Source organism: Rhinolophus sinicus, chromosome 18 (assembly GCF_057876585.1).
Source record: "Rhinolophus sinicus isolate RSI-liver-muscle chromosome 18, RSI-T2T, whole genome shotgun sequence".
Lineage (NCBI taxonomy): Eukaryota > Metazoa > Chordata > Mammalia > Chiroptera > Rhinolophidae > Rhinolophus > Rhinolophus sinicus.
This window is the reverse complement of record NC_142518.1, coordinates 10,319,658-10,343,707: the sequence shown is the minus strand read 5'-3', so window position 1 is coordinate 10,343,707 and position 24,050 is coordinate 10,319,658. Positions and strand designations below refer to the sequence as shown.

Below are 24,050 nucleotides of genomic sequence, written 5' to 3'. Positions count from 1 at the left end.
TATGTGTCTGGCTTCCTTCATTTAACGTCATGGTTTCCAGGGTCATCCTTATTGTAGCATATGTCAGTACTTCATTCCTTTTTATGGCTAAATAAAATCCCATTGTATGTATCTACCACAATTTGTTTATCTATTCATCTGTTGATGGACATTTGGGTTGTTTCCACCTTTCCGCTGTTACGAACGTTCACGGGCAAATATTTGTTTGATACCTGTTTTTAATTCTTTTGGGTTCATACCTAGGATTGGAATTTCCGGGGTTTACAGTAATTCTGTTCAACTTTTTGAGGAAGCATCAGTAATATTTTAATGCAGTATTTTTTTTTAATCAAAATGAATTTAAAATTTTCACCATGAACAAAGTATCAAATTTTAAAATAAAGACAGGATCCAGCCCTGCACCTCCCTCACCTCCTCCAGCCCTGGCCCTGTTATACATTTTCAACCACTATGCTTCCTGATTTTCCCTGTTGAATGTGCTTCAGTTAACTTAGTTGTTACTTACATTTGTGCTTCCTGGTGCTAATTCAGATATTTTAAGTGCTTGGTTAATTTTTCGTGGTTGTTTTTGGCCTTTTAACTTTTTTTCTCTTAATGCTCTAAGGTGTTACAGCATTCTTTTGTAAGATGCTGCAGACAATTCACCTACCAAACACATGCAGAAATGAAATGAGTAATTCTAGTAAACAAAAATATTAAGGAGCTGCAGGACTCCATTTGTGAAAATTACAAGTTGGAGATCACAAGAGGTTCCAAATAAAAAGCCCACAGGTAGGGTAAAACCTGAAATAGGCCTCAAAGAGAGAGGGCTGTAAGCACAGAGGGCATAGTTAATAGAACAAAGGGGAAGTCTGGCTGAAATGGAAGTTTTTAATTGTAACGATTACAATTTCTAAAGTCTCTTACAACAGAGTGCTTTCCCTGCTGAGCTAATGATGCATGTAAATAGCACAGGAAGGAAGGGCACTTAAAAACAATAAACCAGCCTCCTTGTTGCTCCATAAGATTTTCTCTTTGGGATACCCTTGAACTTGGACTCCAGTGAAGCCACAGAATGGTAGTAGTATGACTGCTTTGGATAGTGGAGCAGCTGTGGGACATGAACACATTGAAAGTTATGATAAATCATCGATTCAACAAATGTATCTTGAGCCCCCTGCATGCGTCAAGCATGGTGTCAGGTGCTGGGGAAAGTGTAGGGGAGCAGAATTTGTCCCCTAAATATGTCTCTTTCATATAAGGATTATTTTAGGCTGATTATGTTTAAGAAGCAGAAGACTTAGAAAAGATTTGAAAACCAAGTAGAAGTTACCCTTTTGTAAGAAAGTTACATTTATAAGGGAACTCTCCATTTGTAAGATGTCTCCCTCTGTACCGGAAGAGGAGGATGAATAAATCTCTAGAGACTCTTTATCAATGGAGGAGGCTAGGACTTAAATCTATATAACCACCTCTCCCTTGTTTACTGTGCTTTTCCTAGTCACCTGCCAGAACTGGTTCGCCACACCATCTTCTTTGTCTTTAGCTGGAGATGGTATTGAAGGTGGTGGCTTGGGCCATTTGGGGAGTTACTCGGTTTTCCTGGGTCTCTCCCATGGAGACAGGATGGAAACATATTAAACTTCTGTTTGTTTTTCTCCTGTTAATGTGTATTTTTATTACAGGAAGGTCTCAGCCAAGAGCCTAGACGAGTAGAGGGAAAATTATTTTTCCTTTTCTACGGGAACAACCTACCCTCCTTCACCTGACTGTCTCTTGAGGGAAGGCAGGCTTTAAACAGATATATAGGAAAATAAGTATTTAATTATAATTGTGATATATTCAGGGGGCTATGGGAGTATCAAAGAATAAGGACAGAGAGACTTGTGAGAGTATAAAATGGAGTCCAATGACAAACTGGGCAGCTAGGGAAGGCCTACTGAGCAAATCTGGCAAATCTTTTACCCAAATTTGTACCTGTGATCACACAGTACAAAGACGATAAGCCAAGAACTAGGAGAAACTCAGTGGGCGTGTGGTTTCCCAGATGGGCAGGGCAGTTGGCTGAGTGGGGCACTGTTTCAATGATGTCATCACCTGCTTGGTATCAGTTTACACTCCCCCCCACCCCCTGAAAAGCTTTCATTACACACAGAGGGGACAGGACTCGGTCCTTCTTAACTTCCTGGTGGCTGCAAGGACATTGCTCAGCTCCTCCCTCTTCCTCTTGGCTCGGATATGTGTCCCCACCCTTTTCTTGATGAACTTCGGGGCCCGCTTGTCCTTAGAGACCTTGAGCAGCCCCATGGCATGCCGCTCAGAGGGGGCATGAGCCACCTCCCGGATCATGTTCTGCACAAACTTGGTGTATTTGGTGAGGCGCCCGCGGTGGTGACTGCGCCTCGGCTTACTGACGTTCTTGGTCACCTTGTGGCCCTTGTTGAGGCCACGGCCATAGGGTAGCACAGAGCCATGGCCAGCCATCCCCCAAGCCGCATTGGTACCCCGAGGGTCAGGATGGAGGCAGGTGCTACCCGCATGGGGTCCCACTAACCTCTACACTTTTACTTGATTGAAATCTGGATTGGGCTAAAGCTGAAAGGACTCATTCTTTCTGTTTTCTCCATAAACCATCTAGTTCCATTCCTAATTGTCACTTTGGTTGCTGTTATTTCTTACTTGTACCTTCTACTTTGTTGAAATAAAAAGTACTAGTTATATGCACATCTATGCTCCGTTAAGGTCAGTGCCAGACATTGGCACTCACCACCATTGCCTCTGGAGCTGAGGTTCTGTAATCCGAAGATGCTGTACAAGATGAGGTGAGATACACAGAAACGTCACCAGAAATCCAGAGTCGGTAAGATGCTGCCTATGGGGAGATCCTTTCTGTGCTGGTGTCTTTGGAGTTTGATTGGATTTCTTGAATGGAGCAAGGAAGAATTGAAGATCATGTAACAGCAACATGTCTAAACCACTCTCTCCCTAAGCTGCCAAACCCCTCCCAGGGCCTCCTTTCTCACACATCTGTTTTATTTATGAATGAGATGTGGGATTCTTGCAGTCTGTAAGATGGAATCATACTCGTATTCTCTGGGTCAGTGGTAAGGAACTAGGCTATATACTCATTAATCTGAGTGGCACTATTTGAGTTGTAGTTACATCTGAATATGGGCTTATTAATGAGCCAAATGTAATGATGACCTGCCATTCTGCCCACACAACTACTTCTACTATTAACAGAAATCATAGGTGAACCATTTTGAAAATCAGATCATTCTATTGTGACTCACACTGACCTTGAACAAAGTAATTGGATTTCCATTTTTCTTTGGGTTTGCTAAACATCAAGATTTTTCACTGGTCTGCTGGGCATCCTACCCTATTACAATGTAGGCTTGCCATTTGGGGCATCTAGGCTCTGACGGGAATGCAAATTGAACTTGTTGAGTGGCTATTTGTCATGTGGCTTTTGCTGTTTAATCTGAACAGGGAACACTTTCCATCCTTATAGCTTCTTTCCTCTGAGAAGAATATCAGTGAAGATCTGGGGGAATCCCGGTAGGCACTGTTATGTAGTTGATTTTTAAGCCTTAATGTTAAGTTTTAAACTTCCCATCTTTTTCTTGAACAGGAAATTGTTTTGAAAATACATGGCTTTGATTTGTTTTCTCAAGGGAGAGACTATGCTTTCAGTTAATATGCTGGGAGTATTTGGTAGAGTAAGATAAAAGCCTAGAACCTGGGAGTTGAGGACAGCCTTTCAGAAAACTAAATTTTTCTACACTGAATCACCCTCTCTAGGGGAGTCTCTGAATGAGAGAAACCTCATCACATGTCACAAACCAGGACAATGACAGTACTTATTATAATGAACACTTCTATAGAGAATTGAATGGCAAGAGAGCAATATTTAATTAATTTAGATTATCTATATTTCTGGGGTAGCAATTTCTGAATTTATTTGCACAAATATATATTGTTTTAAGGTCAAACTTGAGAAGTATGAAGATTCAGAAGTAATTTTCAACCCAGACTATGATTTCTTTGTTGCCACCATTGATTTATACCAGGAAGATTTCTAATAGGATGAATGGGTTTCATGGTTTTTGAAACACCTTTCCTTTCCTGAGTGAATATCACGAGTCTATGGTTTTATACCATAGCCAGATGTTTTTCTTCTGTTCTCCACTGTCCTTTCTGTATTCCAATCTTCCTAAGCACAACTCTTAACTTGGGTGGAAGGGAGATCCATTTGAACCTGTTTAAGAATAAAAAAGTAAAGCACATGGTTACACATTCTTTAGTGTTCAAAGGAGGCACTATCTAAAGCCGAGGGGTGGCAAACTATGGCCACAGGCTGAATCCTATCTGTTTTTGTTAAAAAGTTTTGCTGGCACACATTCCTTTACATATCATCTATGGCTGCTTTCCTGCTACAACAGCAGAGTTGAGTAGTTGCCAGGGAGACCCACAAAGCCTAAAACATTTACTATCTGGCACTTTACAGAAAAAATTTGTTGACTGCTGATCTAAAAGATACAATGCAAGAAAAATTCTTTACAAGTCTTCAGTGGAATCTAAGTTTTAAAAATCTTTTTTTCTGGGCCAGCCCGGTGGCTGAGGCAGTTGGAGCTCCGTGCTCCTAACTCCGAAGGCTGCCAGTTCGATTCCCATATGGGCCGGTGGGCTCTCAGCCACTAGGTTGTCAGTTCGATTCCTCGAGTCCCGCAAGGGATGGTGGGCGGCGCCCCCTGCAACTAAGATTGAACATGGCACCTTGAGCTGAGCTGCCTCCAGGATGGCTCAGTTGGTTGAGAGCGCATCCTCTCAACCACAAGGTTGCCGGTTCAACTCCCGCAAGGGATGGTGGGCTGCGCCCCCTGCAACTAGCAACGGCAACTGGACCTGGAGCTGAGCTGTGCCCTCCACAATTAAGACTGAAAGGACAACAACTTGAAACTGAACAGCACCCTCCACAGCTAAGATTGAAAGGACAACAACTTGACTTGGAAAAAAAGTCCTGGAAGTACACACTGTTCCCCAATAAAGTCCTGTTCCCCTTCCCCAATAAAATCTTTAAAAAACAAACAAGCAAACAAAACATAGTTCTTAAAAAAAAATCTTTTTTTCTATATCATGAAGCTATTCTCTTTAAAAGGGAATTCATGACATGAGGTTCCACATTGAAAGATTACTTTCATCCTTTGTCCTCAGCCACCTTGCTCCCTTCCCTGGAGGTCATACTAGCAAATGTTCTGCGTTCTTCCAGAGACATAGCATGCAAAGATGATTGGTTTATCCTAATATTTAAGCAGCATTTTTATTTCACATGAGATTATATTTCTCTAGTTAGTGAAAAAGAATAATTATGAGATACTGAGGAAACGTGTACAGGGGAAAGGTCCATAGTTAGTTCGGCGTCTCACAGATACTGCACACATGCTGTGGACCCAACCCTGAGATGATGCAGCAGAGAATATGGAAGACCTGTAGGGTGTGGTCTAGCTGGGGGAGGACCTAATACAGTGCTTGAACCGAATCCTGATGGATGGCTAGGCGATCAGTAGATGTGTCTGTGTATTATAAACACTGGCAAGACCAATCATTGTCACAAACATTCCACAAGGGTGCTCCTGAGACATAGTGAGCCCGCCTCCTCAAATTTGGAACATCCTGAAAATTGTGAGTTGTGAGGGCTGTCAGTATTCTCATTAACAGTCAGAGATACTGGTGGTGAGAACCCCAGGTTCCCATGCCAGGTTTTAGAAGAGCTCCAAGATCCCCTTTCTCTTCCCTTCTCTAGTCCAGCTGCTGTCTAGACCAGCACTGTCCAAACCATGAAATGTGAGCCACGTGCATTATTTGAAATTTTCTGGTAGCCATATTAAAAAGTAAAAAGAAACAGGTGAAATTAACTTCAGTAATATATTTTAACACAATATATCTAAAATATAATTTTAACTGGTAATCATTATAAAAATTATTAATGAGATATTGTATACTTTTTTTCTCGTATTACATCTTTGAAATTTAGTGTGGATTTTACACTTACAGCACATCTCAGTTCAGACCGGGCACATTTCCAGTGCTCAATAGTGACATGTGGGAGTGCTGTGATAATGCTACACAACAACTAACCCCCCCCCAAATCCCAGTGGCTTACAAAAGCAAGCATTTATTCCTTACTCGTGGGTCTGCAAGTGGTTGTGGATCTGTAGCACGTGGCTTCTGGCTGCAGGTAGGTTTCTTGTCTGCTCGTTTATCTCCAGTGGCTACTCAGGCCCTGTTCTCATGGCCAGTGGTGGAAGTGCTAAAGAGGCCCAGCCAGACCGAAGCGGTGAGGGTTGGGATTTATTCTCTGCCCACAGTCAAGGAGGGGACGGAAGGAAGAACTGAGAACAATCCATTCTACCACACTCCTTCTTCTGAGAAATCAACTATGTGGTTTAAATGTGTTTCCTCTCTTAACAGATTACATCATTATCCATTCAGTTGCTCATGTTAGAAGCCTAGGATATATGAGAAGGTCCGGATTGGGAAGGGAGGAACATTTGTTCAATTTTAGATATATTGAGTTTGAGATGACTATGAGGTAGTCAGCGAGATGAGGATACTGGTTTTGGTTGTTTATTTTCCCCTCAAGCTCCTACGGGTTTTGTGAGTGGGGCTGAGGACGAGTATTACTAGTTTCTTAGAGTCCGCTCCACTAAGGTGTCCTGATGATAACCCTCATGAAGTTCCAATGGATTCTGAACCAAGATTGGCTCTGTTTCCTTTCATATATAACCCTCTAGTTATTAAATGTCAACATCTAGTCTCTCGGTGTGAAATCCTCATGCGGATTTTTATTACTTCCGAGAAGTTATGTGACTGAAAGGCATTGGCAGGTGGTATTTTTCCATCTAGATCTGCTTCAGTCCACCACTTGTAAAGATTCTCCTCAAAAAGAATTTTCTGTGTTTGTGTAAATACACTTGAGTCATCATATCTCGTGCAAATTGTCTGTATTGATTAATGGTCTCTTGTTTGCTTCCTTTTGCTTGTTGTATTTATAGCTCACATTACTTATAATTGTTGGACAACATAATATGGACCAGATGGCTTCATTATTCTGCATTTCACATTTTGAATTTTAAATGTTGTGTTGGACTGCCTGCCAGTGGCCAGCTGTGTCCCAGAGGAGATGGGGAAACCAGACCGCATTTCACAGATCCCCGGCCAGATACCATGGACAGTAAGTGCTGGTGAGGTGTGAGCATGTGATGTTTCCTCTGGCCCCTTTGCCCTTAATTTCACCTGCGAGTTTAGACTGGAAGGCCAGGGAGAGAGACTGTGCATCAAAGGACTTCTGAATCACTTAGCAGGCCTATGATGGCACTGTGTTCGAAAAGGCTTTTTACCAATAAGCCTTTCACGTAATTTATTATATGTTAGGAATTTTAACTATAGCTACTCATATTTAAAAATGAGAGTATCAGTCAGGAGCCCAGCAAGATTGTATACTCAAACAGCAAAATTAACTCAAACAGGTTACTTAAGCGACTATTTACAATAGTATGGCTTCAGGAAAACAAAGTACAGTGTAGTAACATTCTAGACTTGAATGGACAGGAGGAGGGAGAACCCAGAGAAAGCAGCTATAGCTATAGGAGAGGACGATACTATACAATAGGTTTCACAGTAAGTTTTAATAACTGGAAAGATAAATTACTCCCTTTATTATTTTCTTTACATTTTCCTTAGTTTTATTTTCTTACATTTATTCTTCCAGATAAACTTTTAAGTCACTTCACTCATTAAAAAATTCCCATTCTATGATGATTGGGATGGCATTTATACATTACTTTTAGAATTGAAACCTGTCTTCCCTTCCAGAAATGTTCTAACTTTCCATTTATTCAGTCACCTTTTCTTTTCCATGAGTATAGATAATCAAAAGTTGACTACAATTATGTTCAGTGCTTTATGTCTTTTATTTGAATATCTGAAAGTAATATTCATTTTGCATTATGCAACTTAACCAGCTAATAGTGCTCACTTGGTTAATCGCTTAATAGTCTAAACATTTCCAACATTTCAAGTATGTCATTTTGAATATAGAAATTCTTCTTGCTCTGAGAACGACTGAAAACCTCTGATTCATGATTAGGTTGGAGAGAAGGAAAGGTATTAAAATTAAATTATTCAATTTTATTTAACTTAACAGACTCTCATATGTAACTTTTGAATTTGTTCCGTACCATTATCTATTTTACGGGTTCCCTTTCCCAGCTTTTGATTTTATCATGAGGCAAGGATACGGGGGAGCAGGTTTAGGATGTGAATCAAATTATCTTCATAATTTCTGGGTGAATAAGGATTTGAAGTTCATCCAGAATTACTGATCAGTAATGAATCTGCTTGGACATCTAACATCCTCCACTGCCCCCCACAACCACTACCCTGATACTTAGAGAGGAAAGAGAGACTACTTTCTTTCTTCTTTTTTTTTTTCAGTTTAGTTGTGGAGGGCACAGCTCAGCTCCAGGTCAAGTCATTGTTTTCAATCTAGTTTATGGAGGGCGCAGCTCACTGGCCCATGTGGGAATTGAACCGGCGACCTTGGTGTTATTGAGCACTGCGCTCTAACCACTGAGCCAACCGGCTGCCCAAAAGAGGGTACTTTCAAATAGCAAGACTCCCAATGAGTGGGAACGATCAAAAGATGTTATCAACATTAGCCATTATTTTTCTTTCATGTTTTAGTGATATTTTGGCCTAGCAGAATAAGATGACAGATGCAGCCCCTATTTGTTATTTGAGTTTCCTTACAGAAAAGGTTCTGGAAACACCAACAGACTTGTACTGTTACCTGAGGCAGAGGGTGTTTGCAGGTGGACATTGGGGTGAAAGGGAAGGAGAGTGTTGATTTGTTCTCTGTTTCCCGTCTGGGTCCAGAGTCAGTTGCTTCTTTACTTTGTCTTAACCTCTCCTCTCTCTTGCCAAGGACAAATCCTGCTTTATTTAGAAGAGACTGTAGCCAAACCAGAAAATGGAAAACTGTAAAAGGGAATTATTTTGGGAAATTGTTTTTCTTGATACCTTTAACTAAAATGAAGCAGGCATGAGAATGTGAGGGGGAAATTTAAATGTGGTATGTTTGAGAGAAGGGATGACAGGGTTATTTTTCAGTATATTTTAATTCAAGCAAGATGTGAGTCTGCTAGAGTCACACAGGTGAAGTGGGGCTCCTTTGTGGCATTGGGTGTCAACCCACACTGCATATTTGAATCACCTGGGATGATATGGAAAATGCTAGTGCCTCAGCCCAATCCACAAGTTCTTACTCAGGTTGCCTGGGTTTGGGCCTGGGCCTGGGTCTTTTTTAAAGCTCCCTAGTTATTCTAATGTGCAGCCAACATTGAGAACTGTTTTGGGGAAATTACCAAGGGTCTGGGAGGATCAGGTTTTAAAATAATGTGTAAAACAAAATCACAGCAATGTTTGGCAGGGGATTACAAAATGATGTGTCAACAGAAAGTAGCAGACCCCTATTTTAGCTCATCTTGTTAGGGAACAACCAATGTCCTGCAAGTTAAGTTTGTGGGGTTATTCTTTTCTAAATTGGCCCTTTCATGCTGAAGCAATATTTCTGTCAAATGAAGATTAGTGTCATTCCCTCACATTTGTCATTAATCAAAGTCATATCTTGACCTTCCAAAATGTAACTATCTAGAAAGATCTGACATAGTATGATCAGCCTTCAGATTGTAGAGCTATACATGCCTGCCATTGTTAAGATGATTTCCACAAAAAGCAATCTCAAAAAATCATTTTTGGGTCTTCTTTCCTTCCTAAAACATACATAACCATGTCAGTTGCTTCATGAAAAAATCTTTGGGTTTTATTTCAGCTTTAAATTTATAATTTATATTGGAATACAAAGGTCATTGAACCTTTTGGGATTCGTTCATGAAGTATAGGGATTATAGATATTTCTAGTACCTCACACGCCTCTCATTTTCCCCAGCTTCCAAAAGAGTTCTGCCTAATAATGTGCAGCTAAAGCCAGGATTGAATCTGTGTTTCTGATTACTCTTTATTATGGTTTTTTAATTAAAAAGTTATTACATCACTGTATTCTTGACACTTTCCTCTGATGCTCCAATTATCCAGGCATCAAAGATTATAATGAAATAACAAGAGAGAAGAATATTTTAAAAAAAACCACCTTGATAACACCACGGTACACATGCGATAAAATTAGCTCTCTAACTTGCGAATGTGCCTGCATGACGCATAGGTCCTTCTTTCCTATGAGAAGTCGAGTCAAATTTTCAGATTAAAAAAAGGGGGGGGGGGGATGTATCAATTGTGACTAGTTTAATTGTAACATAAATGCCCAATAGAAGTTTGAAGTGTGGAGGTAAATCTTCCATGGTTCATGTGGTGATTCTGCTCCACAAAGTCTTCAGAGCCCCAGGCTACTTCCAGCTCTTCCCTCTGCCATCCCTGGGGTATGGCCCCCAGCCTAATGGTCTAAAAAGGAACTAGAGCCATCACATCAACATATGAAACAGCAGGATGAAGGAAGGGTTGATGGGGGTCAAGGGCAGCGGGAAGAGAAAAGGTGAGCTCTTACTTTTAAGTAAGGTCCTGAGGTAAGATCACATGATAAGATCACATTTACAGCTCATTGGCTAGAACTAGGTCTCATGGCCAGCCTAGCTGAACAGGAGGCTGGGAAATGTAGTCTTTATCTGGTGACCATATGCCCATCTGAAAATCAGGAGTTAAGAGAGAATGGATATTAGGGGGCAACCAATAGTCTATGCCTTAGATGGCATATAATGGACTGGATAGTCTCTGGGGAATTGCTTTTCTGAGGTTGAATTCTGCTCCATAAACTCTTATTTTCTATTGGAGACTCCTCTGCACACACAATTACTATTCAATTATTTTTCAGGATTTCTTCTCTTTTTCTGTGGAACCACAATGGGATAAACAAATAGAACTCCACAGAAATCAAACTTAAAAGAGATCATCCTGCAAAGAAGTGTATTTACATTCTAACCCATCCCTTATTCACACAGACAATTCATTCAGTTGGTCTCATGATATTTTTATTGGAACCCCTCTACGATTGACATCACAATATGGAAAAGGTGGTCACCCAAAGAGAAAGATTTGAGCAATGCTGCTGAAGGCATTCTTGCAAAAAAATATTTCTGCACCCTTACCAACACATCACCAAAGATTCCACCATTAATAGCACACAGCTTTTTAAAATACAAAGTACCTTGGGGAAACTGTAAAGCATTACATTCTTTTTAAGCTATTTATACCTTAAAATAAATTAGTTCATTATATACATGAAATCTAGCTGTAATAGGAATTTTGAGATGTGCAACAAAAGGAAAATATAAATTAGGAACATGATGGAAGGACCTGGGTGGGGCCACAGAGGTGCCCCACCTGTCTCCTAGGCATCTCTCATTCCAGTATATACCACTGCTTCCTACTGAAATATAAAGACACTGGTTGGGAATGTTAAAGGGGTTGCTGAAAGAAAGGCAGAGCAAAAAAGACAAATATCACTTCAGACTCCAGTTGAAAAAGATATTTGCACACTTAGTTAATTTACTTGGAGGAAATAATAATTTCACTATCTCATATTTATACGTAATCCAATAAGATTAAATCATGTTTTGAGGCCAAGACTTTATGACAAAAAGAAATAAATCGTACTGCATTACTGGAAACTCTCACTCTGCCCGAAGACAAGGTATCTGAATCCAATATCACTTTTACAGGCGTCTCCTTTCCTGGTAATGGATTTTTTCCTTTACTTCTTCTGCTGATCAATGGGAATTTGTAAGCCAAGATTGAAAGTGAGAAAGTTCATTGGGATAAGTAAGTTGTCAAAATGGTGGGAAGAAGCATTGGGATTAAATGTCATCTACCGTGTCTGCAAGTAATGATACATATCACTTACATTTCACTGACGTGTTTGTTATTCTCTACTGAGTTGACTAGGATGTAAGAATTCCTCTGAAACAGTTCCCAGAGAACAGAAGAGCCAGGTCAATCATGCTGGGTGATTGGAGTGCAAGCTAGTTGTCTTGTGCCTGTTGGATACTATATGGGAATAGTGGCACCAGGCAGGGCTGGTGCGGAACCGTGTAGGCTGAAGGGGTCTAGGTTCTTCATCACAGCAGATGAAGTTAGTGCACCCATCACACCCCCGAGACACTCGTCATTCCTGTACCTACCTGGGCCATGGCTTCTTACCAAATGCACTTGCAACTCTGTCTGATGGGTTTCTCTGGCTGCAGGAGCAGCTTTTTTTTTTTTTTTTAGTTTTAGGTGTATAAAACAATGTAATAGTTAGACATTTATACCCTTCACAAAGTGATAACCCCCTCCCCCAATCTACTACCCCTCTGCCATCATATATAGCTGTTACAGTTCCACTGACTCTATTCCCTATGCTGTACTCCACATTCTGTGGCTATATATATATTAAACTATAGTTGACATTCAGTATTATTCAGCTTCAGCTTTCAGTTTCAGGTGTACACTGCAGTGGAGCAGGCTTGTGCTTCAGTCCTGTGCAAGACAAGACAGAGGTGGCAGGGCCTGAAGGCCTCTGGGAGCTACCCTCAACCAGTGAGGGATGGGGTTGGGGGCTAAATCCCTCAGTTTCCCTGTCTCTTGAGAAGCCTGTTCAACATGGTGTCCCGAGAGCCTCAGCAGGATGAAGTCCCTTTTGCTCAGAGTGATAAGATGCTCCTGAGTGCATTCTATTTTGGCTTCCTCCCCTTTTCTGTTTCATGTTTTCACTCCCCTACCTGAGCTTCCTCAGATCACCTCCTAAATTACCCACTTTCATTCAAATCCCTGTCTCAGTGCCTGCTTTTGGAGGAACCCCACCTGAGGTTCAGGCAAGAAAAGTAATAGGAGGCGCAGCCAGTTGGCTCAGTGGTTAGAGCACAGTGCTCATAACACCCAGGTCATCGGTTTGATTCCCACATGGGCCAGTGAGCTGTGCCTCCCAGATTGAAAACAACGACTTGACTTGGAGCTGATGGGTCCTGGAAAAACACACTATTCCCCAATATTCCCCAATAAAAATTAAAAAAGAAAAGAAATAGGAAATGGAAGAAGACATACAGCCTATCAGTGCGAGAAATTGGACTTCAGTATGCAGAAACCAGGTGGTTATTCCCTCTCAAGAACTTTAACGAACGATTGTGAGACCAAGTAGCAGGGGAAATTTGCTTTCAGTTCAGAAATGATCCTGCTTAGAGAGATGGACTGAGATAGAGATAAATTTAGACATCAAAGGTCCTCTTCACAGAGCACTATAGATGTTTGGAAGTCTTGCCTGTTTGTGGTAGTCATTGAGACATCTTGGTACTGAGAGAGAGAGGCTAATCTTCATGAATAAATTAAAATTTGGAGCTGTAGAGTGCGGGGATCATCCATTTGAGATGAAGAGAAGAGACGATCACACAGGTGCAGAGGAGAAACAGGAAGAGACTGGGGGAATGGTAGAGGCTCTTGCACTCTCACATATGACCACGTTTTGCAAGCTCTTCTGTAGGGAGTGGGCTGTACGCTGACTAGGGCCTTGCAGCCTGAAAGGTCATTCCCATGGGAAGCCTCGCCTCAGCATCTTCCCAGGAAGAACAAGATAACACTAATACAGCCACAGACATACACTTACCAGTACACAAAACAGAATGTTCTACTGATACCTGCTTGTTCTGCTAATATTTCGTTGTATAGACAATTGTTCTAACACTGTATATAAACCGTGTGTGAAATAAAGACTGAGCCACTGCTCCACCATCCGTGGATGGTGGACCTCCTGATCCCAGCTTTCCTGTCTCCGTGTCTTTTCTCAATCTCCTCGCCCTTCCCCCTCAGGCCAAGCCCTTCTGGCTGCGCGGGCGTGGCACTCTTCAACCTTGAGAATGTTATACTAAAACTCGTGAAACACTTGGCGTGAATAGGTTCCTTGTAGGTGAAGTGGTGAAGGAACTACTCTTTGCATCTGGGGGGACTTGGGACGCATCAGAGATGGTACTGTTGAACTCTGGCACTCCCACAACTCTGGGAATAAGCAGAAATCAGGAGGAAAATTTTAGGACTGCCCAGGTCATGACATTGGCTTGGGTCTGTGCCCCTTTATTTCTGGCCTCCTAGGTGCCCAGGGGCCACAGCTGGCATCTCTGAGATGGGTTGAGTACCAAAAAGGGGAACTGAGGAGATGGTAGGAGTTTTTCCAAAATGTCTTCAAAATTTTTTCTTTTGAATCAGTTAAGTGTTCCTACTTTCTGGAACAGATAATTGGTTTAAATGGATTTTGGAATTTCCTCTGGTTTGATTTATGACTCTGTGAAAGGGACCCGAAATTGTGCAGTTGTGGGTTAGTTGGAAATTTTTCTTGAAAAATTCAAAGGAAATAGGCAGAAGGCTTTACCTGACTTACGGTTCTGCTTTCAGCATCACATCCAGCAACTGCCTAATTCTATTTTATCTTGGTATAATTGTTAAATATTCATTTTCTGTCTATATCTGAAATTCATGAGTCATAGTCTTTCCTCTGCATTTTCCATGATCGATCCTTGTTTCCAGCCAGAAGAGTCTTTTCTTTCTTATTTTTAATTTCCCAAAAGGCTTCTTAGAACTTAGTTTTTATATACCCTCAATTTTTATATACCAAATTTATGTTGGTCCTCTATGACCATTGCTATAGGATTCCGTGGTCTTCTCTATTGGTCGCTATTAGTTTTTTTTGTTTTTTGTTTTTACACACACACACACACACACACACACACACACACACACACACATTCAACAAACATTTCTTAAATGCCTACAATGTGTCAAACACTGTGCTTTGCCAGGTAGTGAGGCCTCAGGTATTTGCCCTTAAGACGCTTGCATGTGGGAAGTGTCACAGGCAGTGGGCAGACTTCACTGTATTGTATAGGAAGTAGGGGAGCTGTAGGCGAGGTGGGGACTTGGCATTCAGTCGGAACCGAGCACAGAGTGCTTGAGAGGAAAGTTTTCTTCATAAGTGTTCAGCACCTAATTTAAACATAAATTTTGTTTAGTTTTCATAGTTAATCAACCTACTATAAAACGCCTACAAGTAAACCTTAAGAAGTCATTTCTAATTCCCAAACTCAGAAGGCCAGGTAACATGTGCTGATTGTAAAGTTATCAAAACACTCATGCAATTAATTGCGCAATCACTTTTTTCATCGACTATGACTTTGTAAACACTTCACCCTGTATTTAGAGTTAATGTTGGTCATCTTAACCATAGCAGAATATTCTGTCATGTTGAGATGGCGTATATATAACCATTACAATTTTGGTGGTCTTTTAGAATATTTCTTATTATTTGCTTTATAAATAAAATGGTTACAAAATCTTGGTCCATAATCTTTTTTTTCCCCTTGTACTAATTCCTTGAGATACATTCTCAGGAGTGAAATAACTGGGTAAAAATATATGACATTTCAATGACTTTAGATACATATCGTCCAACTGTCCTTTGAAAGGATTATTATACTTTTGTTTTGTTTGTTTCTTTTGTTCTTTAGATTCCACATATAAGCAAAATCACATTGCATCTGTCTCTGTCTGACATACTCCACTCAGCACAATACTCTCCAGGTCCATCCATGCTGCCACAGATGGCAAGAACCTATTCCTTTCCACAGCCAAGCAATATTCCATTGTATATATGTATCACATCCTCTTCATCCATTCATCCATTGATGGACACCCAAGCTTCCTCCACATCTTGGCTATTGTAAACAGTGCTGCAATGAACATATGGATGCACACGTCCCCTCGAAGTAGCATTTGGGTTTCTTCAGATAAATACCCAGAAGTGGGATTACTGGGTCCTTCTTCGTCTCTTGTTATAGCCTTTGTTTTAAAGTCTATTTTGTCCGGTATAAGTATGGCTACTCCAGCTTTTTTGTTTTTTTTCCATTTCCATTTTCATGAAATAACTTTTTCCATCCCTTTACCTTCAGTCTGTGTGTGCCTTTCAATCTGAAGTGAGTCTTTTGTAGGTAGCATATGTAAGGGTTTTATTTTCTTATTCATTCAGCCACCCTCTGTGTTTGATCAGACCATTTAACCCATTTACATTGAAAGTGATTGTTGATAGATATATGTAAATATTGCCATTTTATTATTCATATTTTATATCATGTTTTTTCTTCTTAAAGAAGTCCCTCTAACATTGCTTGCAATATTGGTTTGGTATTGATAAACTCCTTTACTTTTTTCTTTTCTGGGAAGGTATTTTTCTGTCCTTCAATTCTAAATGATAGCTTCTCTGGGTAGAGTAATCTTGGTTGTAGGTCCTTGCTTTTCATCATGTTGAATATTTTGTGCCAATCCCTTCTGGCCTGAAATGTTTCTGTTGATAAATCAGTTGACATGGGGGCTCCCTTGTAGGTAACTAACAGCTTTTTTTCTTGCTGCTTTTAGGATTCTTTCTTTGTCTTCAACCTTTGCCATTTTAATTATAATGTGTCTTGGTGTGGCTCTGCTTGGGTTCATCTAATTTGGGACTCTCTGCACTTCCTGGGCTTGTATGTCTATTTCCTTTGCCAGGTTAGAAAAGTTTTTAGTCATTATTTCTTCAAATAGGTTCTAAATCTCTTGCCTTCTATCTTCTCATTCTGGTACCCCTATGCTGTGAATGTTGTTATGTTTGATGCTGTCCCAAAGGTCTCTTAAACTATCCTCATTTTTTTTTTCTTTTTTCCTTTTGCTGTTCTGATTGGGTGTTTTCTGCTACCTTGTCTTCCAAATTGCTGATGCGGTCCTCTGCTTCATCTAATCTGCTGGTGATTTCTTCTACTGCATTCTTCATTTCAGTTATTGTATTTTTCACTTCTGACTGGTTCTTTTTTATGGTTTTTATGTCTTTTTTTCCCCTACATTTCTCATTTTTATTTGACAGAAAAAGTTCCTCTTACTGTACAGATTTGAACCTATTTTTTTTATGCTTGCTATCTCTTTGTTGAAGTTCTCATTAAGTTCCTTGAGCATTCTTATAACCATTGTTTTGAATTCTGTCTATGGTAGGTTGCTTGCCTCCATTTCATTTCGTTTTTTATGGCGTTTTCTCCTATTCTTTCATTTGGGACGTATTTCTTTGTTTCCTCATTTTGGCTGCCTCTCTGTTTGATTTTATGTATTAGGTAGATCTGCTACATTTCTTGCCAGATGGCCTTATGTAGTAGATGCCCCAGGGGCCCCTGGCACAGTTTCCCTGGTCACCTGAGCTGGGTGTCCCACGAGTGTCCCTTGTGTGGGTTTTGTGTGCCCTCCTGTTATATTGAGCTGTGATTGCTGTTGGCACATGAGTAGGAGGGATGGATCCTCAGGCTGACTTACTGTGGTGTTTGGCCACGTCTACAGCTTAGGGGTGCTGTGCTGGGGGCTTACCCCACCAAATGGCATTCACCCCAGTGCGCTCTGCTGCCTGTTGAGACTACCCTTTGTGTGTGCCACTTGTGGGGCTAACTGGGCAGTGCTCTGCTGTGGTCTGAAGCCAACCTCCAAGTATGTTGGTTCTGGGGCCTCTTGGGAGGGGCTCTGGTGCAAGCCCAGGTCAGCCACTGCCTGTGATCGGTTCGCACTACCTGGTAAGAGCTACAAAGCAATCCATGGTTGGTCACTGCCTGTGCTGGACCTGGAGGTATATGGGAGAGGCCACGCTGCAAACTGAGGATGGCTGCCACCAGTAATGGGCCTGGGGTAGCTCTGCAAAAAGCCACAACACACCGACACCTGCTGCCACCTGCTGCCGGTTGCCGGCTCTGGTAAGGTTCAGCCACCAATAAAGCCTCTTGCAGTATGGAGCTGCGTGTGGCTGGGTCCCAGTGAGTCAGCAGGGCAGAGCTGTGGAGCTCACCAAGCCAATCAGATTCAGATTTGGCTAGAGGGGGTGGGCTCAACACAGGAAAGATGGCACCTTCCTGCCGGCTGCTTGGGAGAAAAACCCCACACAGGGAAATTGCCAGCTGTCCTCCAGGCTGCCCCCTGAAGCCACACATCTCAGTCTGCCCCACATACGCCTCCGATGCCCCCCAAGTCACTGTCCCTCTGCTGGAGCCCAGGGTAAGTGCCTGTGAGCAAGCGAGTCTGTCTGCAGGCCTTTTAAGAGGATGTCTGGGTTTCCCACCTCCTTCTGTCCCACCCAGATGGTTGGAATCCCCACTGATTTTAACAGCCACATGTTGTGGGGGCTCCTTTCTTGACACCAGTACTCCAGGCTAGGGAACCTGATGTGAGGCTTCATTGCTCCTCTGTAGGGAATCTCTGTGGCTGAGATATCCCTCCCAATTTTCATCTGCCGCCTGGAGGTTTGGAACCAGCCTGTTTCATGTCTCTGCCCCTCCTACCAGTCTTGACGTGGCTTCTTCTTTATATCCTTAGTTATAAAACTTCTCTTCTTTAGATGGTTCTCCAGGTTGTTTGTTCTATAATTTAGTTGTAATTTTGATGTGTTCATTGGATGAGGCAAGCACAGCGTGTACCTGCTCCTTCATCTTGGATCGTTTCAGGATTATAATATTTTTAAAGCCACATTGATGCGCCCTCACTTTGAGCCAGCTGTGTGGTAAGTGCTTGATACACAGGAGCTCACCCAAGGCCCACAGCAGCATTAGGACATAAGTACTATTATCTCCCATTTCCCAGATGAGGATACTGTGGGGACAGAGCCAGGAGTGCAGTTTCCAGGCTATCGCCCTCACGTGGAAAGGTGCTGGCTCGGGTAGTAAATGGCCATCAACTGTGATCGGATGGCCATCAGCTGTGGCTAGTTGGCCGTAAGCTGTAACCAGTGAGCCATTGGCCACTAATATAACTGCTGTGGCTACGCTAGCAACAATTGGGGACTAGCAAAAAGATGGTGGCTGAGCTAGCAAGAGCGGATTGCAGTTAGCATGGTTGATTGCAGCCAGCTAGTGAGGTTGGTTGGTAGAGAGAAGTAGATGGCAGGTTGTGGATCGTGTTGCTCTTGCTTTCTTTGTCTCTAACTCAGCCACCAGCGAGAATATAGTGGTATGACTCCTCTGTCTATGGCTCTGTTGTTGTTCCTTTTTGGCCTCACCATATCCTGTGTTCTTATGTGGGGAGTAGGACCAGAGACCCCGCATGACAACTACTTTCATTTGGAATGACATTTTGAGGGGCTTTTTGGTTATGTAAATAAATAACCCAGAGTTGAGTCTGATGACAGAGGTGGAGAACGTGGGGAACTAAATTACTTCTTAGAGCTCTGTCTCATTAAGAAAAGGTGTGTGTCCATGAAAAACAGTATTTATTTATTTATTTTGGTAAGAATTTTTTGTGAGCCTAGGAACATAATTTCATAGGGGGCTGAAACTAGACATGTGGGGAGATGGGAAAAGATACTGTGCTCTGAGGGGGCAGAAGTATGAAAGCAATTCAGAATGACAAGCAGAACATATACACTTTCCCTATAGATATTCTGAAATATTCTGGAGAGATCTGGACCTCCACCAATGGAAAAGTGATAAATTCTCCAGCCCCAGCATACCTTTTATATAAAGGTGGAAAAAGAAAATGATGATGGGGGAGTAATGGCAGCATCTAACTCAGAGCTGTTGAGGAGAAATATAATGTAAGCTACATACATTGTTTTAAATTTTCTATTAGTCTCATTAAAAAGGTAAAAAAAAAAAAACAGATGAAATCAATTTTAGTACCCTATTTTACTTAACCCAATATATCCAAACTATTATTATTTCACTGTTTAATGAACATAAAATATTAATCAGACCTTTTACATTTTTTATATTAAACCTTTGAAATCCAGTGTATGTTTCACATTAAAAGCACAGCTCGACCCAAATTAGGCCCCATTTAAAGTGCTCAATAGCCAATATGGTTAATAGCTGCCATAGTGGACAGTGCAGGTCTAACTGCTTATACTCTGTGATTACTAAATTAATTCCAAAGCCTGTTTAAAAAAATAAACAGAACTTGCTGTAAGGCCTTGCTTATCTCAAGGACTACATTTCCCTTTGCCATGAAAAACAAAAATGAAAATCCATAATAGCATACATGGTCTCTTTATTTCAGAAGATAGTCTTTACAAAAGACGCATGCGCTACTTACTGCCATGGGTGACTTCTGAGTGGGCGGACAAAATTAAACCCATAGAGAGATGAAAAATAGATTGATGTAATCACTGATGAATTGAAAAATAAAAATATTACAGCTGCATCTGTTTAATGGTTACTTAGGTGATAAATCTCTGCAGGAGCTAGTTTAAAAATGCAATTTCTACTTAATTCATTTTCAGGAGTCTTCTGCGAAAGTGCAATGATGTAAGAAAGGAGGTATTAACTTATTAAAATGAAAGGAAAAGGCACTTTTTTCATTGATTAGAATGGCTATATCTGACTCATTAACCTTTTTGTCTCTGCTGTTTATATGACCCAAGCAACCCTGCCATACCAACCTGGAGTTTGAATAGGTCAAAGCAACAGTGACAAAGCTCATACACCTTACATAATTCAAAACCCACGTCATTCAGGTAAATATTTTAATAGGAACATTATTTCTGTTTAATAGCTAACGTGGCTGTGCCATGTGACAATAGGATAAACTCAATATGACATTCACTTGGTCGTGCAACTTTGGAATTATGAGATTCTTGAATTTAAAAAAAATTATGGATGAATTATTTTACATTTCACACATAAAATGAGATCTTCTCACACTGCAACATTACAAATCTGCTTAACACAAATTGGCAGAAAATGAACATTCTTAAATTATCAGGCTCAGCCCCCACCTTCATCACTCTGTTGGAACTCTGGTGTCTCTAATTCCTTCCGATGATCTTCAGAGACTCAAGGAGGTGTCTCATGAAGGCTCCAGGAACGAGCTCCCTTGGCTGCTCTGTGACACCCACATTTATCTCCTCTCCTACTCCAGATCTTTATGGGAAAGTCTCTCCACACTTCTAATGCTTAAGATGGCAGCTGGCTCACTGTTGGCGGTTTCCTGAGATGAGACCACAGGTGAGGTTTGTCTTGAAGCTGCACAAGTCCCACGTTGAGGGCACTGATGTCTGCCTGGAAGGCACAGTCTCTCTTTGCTGCAAAAGACATGGACAATGGGTCCTGTTGCCCAAGAATGGAACTGCCGCAGCGGACACCTGGTTGTTCAGCTCTTATGGGTTTTACTTTGTGCTTTGCTTCCAATCCCTTGTTCTGGGACTGTATCATCAACTCAGACAGTCTGACATACCTTTTCCTTTGACCTTGCCCACTTTCCTAGTGCCCAAATTGTTCTTTATGATTCTGTTCCCTTAGCATGAATTTCTTTAAAAGGCACATTTTATAAAAAATTAGTTTCAGGTGCACAAAACAATGTAATACACATTTGTCATTTATATCCCTCACACAGTGACAACCCCCCTCCACCCATCTACCACTCCTCTGACATCGCACAGAACCATTACACTTCCACTGCCTCTTTTCCTAATGCTGTACTCCGCTTCTTGTAACTATATATATACAAAATTGTAGTTGATATTCATTATTGTTCAGCTTCAGCTTCAGGTGTACAGTGCAGTGATCAGGCATCTATATCATCCCTGAGGTGGTCTCCCTAATGAGACAATAAAAGGCACATTTTCATAAATGTTCAAGGATCCCCTGTTCTACCTTTCAAACCCCTAAATATACCTGACTTCCGTGATAAACAAAATTTAGACTCAAGCTGAGTTCCCTGCTATACCTAAGGAGAATATTCTAAATTATATTTTTTCCTCTTTTTCATCCTCCTTAGTAGAGTGGTAAGTTACCCAGTGAGTAGTATCCATTTCTTTCTTTCTTTTTATGGAAACAAAGTATTTGTTTATTATTGCTATAATTAAGGCAAAATCTCTTTAACAATTGGACTTGATAATGGACATATAATCAGAACCATTATTCATGAATTTACAGTTTGTTGTTCTCTGCTATTCAGATTTCACGGTTTCATACACACCATCTACCACAAAGACCTTTATTACACAAGAGGAAGAAGACGGAACTTGGAAGCCACGAAGCATGGCTTAACCCCTTCCCTAGTTACCTGACTTCAGACCAACCACTTCCTTGCTGTGAACCTGTTTAATCCTGTTAATTTAGTAATCAGCTCCCAGAAGAAAGTCAGGCACGCAATAGGTATCCAATGAATATTTGTTGAGTGAATGAGAGCATTTGTTTGCAAAAAAAAAAAATCATTTTGAGAATGAGACAGAATCTTCTTTTCTGGTACCCACATCAAAGTCAAATTTCAATCTTTGTTCTTTTTGGCATTTGTGTCAGATATATGAATAGTGGCAGGGCACAAGCCAACATGGTAGAATAGTTAAGAGTCAGAGAAACATGAAGCAGCATAGTGATTGGACAAGTTAGTTAATCTTTCTGATCCTCTTTCCTCACTGCGTAAAGGGAATAACGTCTAAGTCTACGATTGCATGAGGATTAAATGAGGCAACAAGTCTTTAACATTATACCTATCACACAATATTTGCACAACAGATGGTAGCTGTTAAAAAATACTATCGATATTTTTAGAGAAAGAAAAAGAATCTCAAGTGTTTGAACATTATTTGACTTTGTCACTATTATCTCTGAGCACAGGGCTTGAAAACCATGAAACTTCAAATCTCATGCAAAGGCTATAAAAATGTTCCCCAAATTCTGCATGCTTATATATATGATATGTATATAATATTTATATATTAAATATTAATTATATAGTAAATATAAGTCAAATATTTATATAAGGCATGCAGAATTTGGGAAACATTTCTACATATATATGGATAGGAATAATATTGCAGCAAATTAGTTTGGAGCTCAATGCTTAAGAAGGTTTTATTTTGGGTCATTTCTGCTTTTGTTCCTGGGGGCAGAAGCTATTTGGCATTCTTGATCCCTATACCCTGTGTATGAATACACTGTCAGAAACTTAATACATTTCTGGGCAGTGATTGCAACAAGGAACTCCATTTCTGAAATACTGTTTTGCCTATTAATTGTAAATGAAGAACAAATAGAAGTCACTGCTAAATTATTGTCTAGGAGAAACAATAGTTTGGGAGTTGTACTATATAAAAACTGCTCAGCAATAAAGTTTGTGTTATTTTTATAGATAGCTATGGTAATATTTGAGTGTCAAAGCCCTATATTTTTAAAGCATATTATATATTGAGTTAAAATAACGTGAATAACTGAGGTTATAGTTATATCAGATTAATGTGATGGTTCAATAAATTTTTCAGAATGCTAGTCTCTCATATAATTAACTATATGTACAACCTAGTACCTACTCTTGATGTTCCCTTAGATGCAAAGCTCTTTTGAAGGTAGAGAAATATTGTTTGGACCAAACCCAATGTGAGTAAATTTTGTTTTATTCTTCAGACAAATATTATAATTGAAACCCAGTTATGACTTATGGGCATAAAAAGCTACTTATGACACTATGGCAAACTAGATGATCAGACAACACTCCCAGTTCAAAACAAAGGGAAATACTGGATAATATATAACTAACTTCATTTTAAATATATAGCTGAGTTCACAATAAAGTAAAGGAAATCCTTGCGGAGGACAAAACTACAGAGAAACCAACCCATCCCTCAACCCAAGACCAGCAAACAGAAATTGAAGTTCGGACAGTCTCTGGAAGGTGAAAGGCTGGGGGTGGGGGCTCGCCAGTCCCAGTAGCGATGGAAATTGGGTTTTGAAGGCCATGTAGAAACAGGAAAGGAGGACTTGGGTCTATTCAAAGTAGAGAGACGGAACTGAGACCGTCATAAACCTGGAACTCTAGATAAGCTCAATGAAAGTTTTACTGGAAAAGAATCTGTCATTATCAACTGTCACAGGGAGACAATAAGAATATTTGTCTATCTTGTTTTAATCTCTTGTGGGGAAAGAAATTCTTTTGAAAACTTGTAACTATGGGCATACCTCCTTGTAATTTGGATCTTGAATTTTTACATT

At 40.6% G+C, this 24,050-nt stretch overlaps 1 pseudogene; it reads right to left on the bottom strand.

Annotated features, from left to right (window-relative positions):
- Positions 1-2,025: 2,025 nt before the first annotated feature.
- Positions 2,026-2,629, bottom strand: LOC109455000 (large ribosomal subunit protein eL36 pseudogene; annotated as a pseudogene).
- Positions 2,630-24,050: the final 21,421 nt, after the last annotated feature.